This window comes from Lolium rigidum, chromosome 3, assembly GCF_022539505.1.
Source record: "Lolium rigidum isolate FL_2022 chromosome 3, APGP_CSIRO_Lrig_0.1, whole genome shotgun sequence".
In the NCBI taxonomy this organism is placed as follows: domain Eukaryota; kingdom Viridiplantae; phylum Streptophyta; class Magnoliopsida; order Poales; family Poaceae; genus Lolium; species Lolium rigidum.
Window position 1 is genome coordinate 375,378,860 of NC_061510.1, and position 4,268 is coordinate 375,383,127.

The following is a 4,268-nucleotide window of genomic DNA, read 5'->3' on the forward strand; positions in this document are numbered from 1 at the left end:
CTTTCACTCTCCTTGATCATGTTGCATCATACTCCTCTCTTGATCCTTGAAAACTTCCTCCACACCAAACTCGAAACAACTCATTAGAGGGTTAGTGCACAATATAAATTGACATATTCAGAGGTGACACACTCATTCTTAACACTTCTGGACATTGCATAATGCTACTGGACATTAGTGGATCAAAGAAATTCATCCAACATAGCGAAAGAGGCAATGCGAAATAAAAGGCAGAATCTGTCAAAACAGAACAGTTCGTATTGACGAATTTTAAAATGGCACCAGACTTGCTCAAATGAAAATGCTCAAATTGAATGAAAGTTGCGTACATATCTGAGGATCATGCACGTAAATTGGCATAATTTTCTGAGCTTCCTGCAGGGCAGTGGGCTCAGATTCGTGACAGCAAAGAAATCTGGAACTGCGCAGTAATCCAAATCTAGTACTTACTTTTCTATCAACGGCTTAACTTGGCACAACAAAACTCAAAACTAAGATAAGGAGAGGTTGCTACAGTAGTAAACAACTTCCAAGACACAAAATAAAAACAAAGTACTGTAGGTAAAAACATGGGTTGTCTCCCATAAGCGCTTTCTTAACGCCTTTCAGCTAGGCGCAGAAAGTGTGTATCAAGTAACATCGAGAGATGAAGCATCAACATCATAATTTGTTCTAATGATAGAATCATAAGGTACCTTCATTCTCTTTCTAGGGAAGTGTTCCATACCTTTCTTGAGAGGAAATTGATATTTTATATTTCCTTCCCTCATATCAATAATAGCACCAACAGTTCGAAGAAAAGGTCTTCCCAATATAATTGGACAAGATGCATTGCATTCAATATCCAAGACAACAAAATCAACGGGAACAAGGTTATTGTTAACGGTAATGCGAACATTATCAACTTTACCCAAAGGTTTCTTTGTAGAACGATCAGCAAGATTAACATCCAAATAACAATTTTTCAGCGGTGGCAAGTCAAGCATATTATAAATTTTCTTAGGCATAACAGAAATACTTGCACCAAGATCACATAAAGCATTACAATCAAAATCTTTAATCTTCATCTTAATGATGGGCTCCCAACCATCTTCTAGCTTTTTAGGAATAGAGGCTTCGCGCTCTAGTTTCTCTTCTCTAGCTTTTATGAGAGCATTTGTAATATGATGCGTGAAAGCCAAATTTATAGCACTAGCATTAGGACTTTTAGCAAGTTTTTGCAAGAACTTTATAACTTCAGAGATGTGGCAATCATCAAAATTCAAACCATTATAATCTAAAGCAATGGGATCATCATCCCCAATGTTGGAAAAAATTTCAGCAGCTTTATCGCAAAGCAGTTGCTGCAGTTTTAGCGCTTTCAGCAGTTTTCGCTTTGCATTAGAAGTGGAAACATTGCTAACACCAATTCTTTTATTAGTATTAGTAGGAGGTGCAGCAACATGTGTAGCATTATCATTACTAGTGGTGGTAATAGTCCAAACTTTAGCTATATTTTTCTCTTTAGCTAGTTTTTCATTTTCTTCTCTATCCCACCTAGCACGCAGCTTCAGCCATTAATCTTATATTCTCATTAATTCTAACTTGAATGGCATTTGCTGTAGTAACAATTTTATTTTCAATGTCCCTATTGGGCATAACTTTCGATTTCAAAAGATCAACATCAGAGGCAAGACTATCAACTCTAGAAACAAGAATATCAATTTTATTGAGCTTTTCCTCAACAGATTTGTTAAAGGCAGTTTGTGTACTAATAAATTCTTTAAGCATGGCTTCAAGTCCAGGGGGTGAATTCCTATTATTGTTGTAAGAATTCCCATAAGAATTAGCATAACCGTTACCATTATTATAAGGATATGGCCTATAGTTATTACTAGAATTGTTCCGGTAAGCATTGTTGTTGAAATTATTATTTTTAATGAAGTTTACATCAACATGTTCTTCTTGTGCAACCAATGAAGCTAACGGAACATTATTAGGATCAACATTAGTCCTATCATTCGCAAGCATAGACATAATAGCATCAATTTTATCACTCAAGGAGGAGGATTCTTCGACAGTAATTTACCTTCTTACCTTGTGGGGCTCTTTCCGTGTGCCATTCGGAGTAATTTATCATCATATCATCAAGAAGTTTTGTAGCCGCCCCCAATGTGATGGACATAAAGGTACCTCCAGCAGCTGAATCCAATAAATTCCGCGAAGAAAAATTTAGTCCCGCATAGAAGGTTTGGATGATCATCCAAGTAGTCAGTCCATGGGTTGGGCAATTTTTAACCAGAGATTTCATTCTTTCCCAAGCTTGAGCAACATGTTCAGTATCTAATTGTTTAAAATTCATTATGCTACTCCTCAAAGATATAATTTTAGCAGGGGGATAATATCTACCAATAAAAGCATCCTTGCATTTAGTCCATGAATCAATACTATTCTTAGGCAGTAGATAGCAACCAATCTTTAGCTCTTCCTCTTAATGAGAAAGGGAACAATTTTAGTTTAATAATATCACCATCTACATCTTTATATTTTTGCATTTCACATAGTTCAACAAAATTATTGAGATGGGCAGCAACATCATCAGAACTAATTCCAGAAAATTGATTGTTCATGACAAGATTCAGTAAAGCAGGTTTAATTTCAAAGAATTCTGTCAGTAGTAGCGGTGGAGCGATAGGTGTGCATAAGAAATCATTATTATTTGTGGTTGTGAAGTCACACAACTTAGTATTTTCAGCGTTGGCCATTTTAGCAACAGTAAATAAAGCAAACTAGATAAAGTAAATGCAAGTAAACTAATTTTTTTGTGTTTTCGATATAGCAAACAAGATAGCAAATAAAGTAAAACTAGCAACTAATTTTTTTTGTATTTTGATTTAGTGCAGCAAACAAAGTAGTAAATAAAATAAAGCAAGACAAAAACAAAGTAAAGAGATTGAGAAGTGGAGACTCCCCTTGCAGCGTGTCTTGATCTCCCGAGCAACGGCGCTGAAAAAGAGCTTGATGGCGTGTATTTCACACGTTCGTTGGGCAACCCCAAGAGGAAGGTATGATGCGCACAGCAGCAAGTTTTCCCTCGAAAGAAACCAAGGTTTATCGAACCAGGAGGAGCCAAGAAGCACGTTGAAGGTTGATGGCGGCGGGATGTAGTGCGGCGCAACACCGGAGATTCCGGCGCCAACGTGGAACCCGCACAACACAACCAAGCTACTTTGCCCCAACGAAACAGTGAGGTTGTCAATCTCACCGGCTTGCTGTAACAAAGGATTAACCGTATTGTGTGGAAGATGATTGTTTGCAGAGAAAACAGTAGAAACAAGTATTGCAGTAGATTGTATTTCAAGTAAAGAGAATTGGACCGGGGTCCACAGCTCACTAGAGGTGTCTCTCCCATAAGACGAACAGACATGTTGGGTGAACAAATTACAGTTGGGCAATTGACAAATAAAGAGAGCATGACAATGCACATACATATCATGATGAGTATAGTGAGATTTAATTGGGCATTACGACAAAGTACATAGACCGCCATCCAACCGCATCTATGCCTAAAAAGTCCACCTTCGAGTTATCATCCGAACCCCTCCAAGTATTAAGTTGCAAAACAACGTACAATTGCATTAAGTATGGTGCGTAATGTAATCAACAACTACATCCTTAGACATAGCATCAATGTTTTATCCCTAGTGGCAACAAGACAACACAACCTTAGAACTTTCACGTCACTGTCCCAGTGTCAATGTGGCATGAACCCACTATCGAGCATAAGTACTCCCTCTTGGAGTTAAAAGCATCTACTTGGCCGGAGCATCTACTAATAACGGAGAGCATGCAAGATCATAAACAACACATAAGCATAACTTTGATAATCAACATAACAAGTATTCTCTATTCATCGGATCCCAACAAACGCAACATATAGAATTACATATAGATGATCTTGATCATGATAGGCAGCTCACAAGATCCGACAATGATAGCACAATGGGGAGAAGACAACCATCTAGCTACTGCTATGGACCCATAGTCCAGGGGTAGACTACTCACTCATCACTCCGGAGGCGACCATGGCGGTGTAGAGTCCTCCGGGAGATGATTCCCTCTCCGGCAGGGTGCCGGAGGCGATCTCCGGATCCCCCGAGATGGGATCGGCGGCGACGCGCGTCTCGCAATGTTTTCCGTATCGTGGCTCTCGGTACTGGGGGTTTCGTCACGGAGGCTATTTGTAGGCGGAAGGGCAGGTCAAGAGGCGGCACGGGGGCCCACACCAC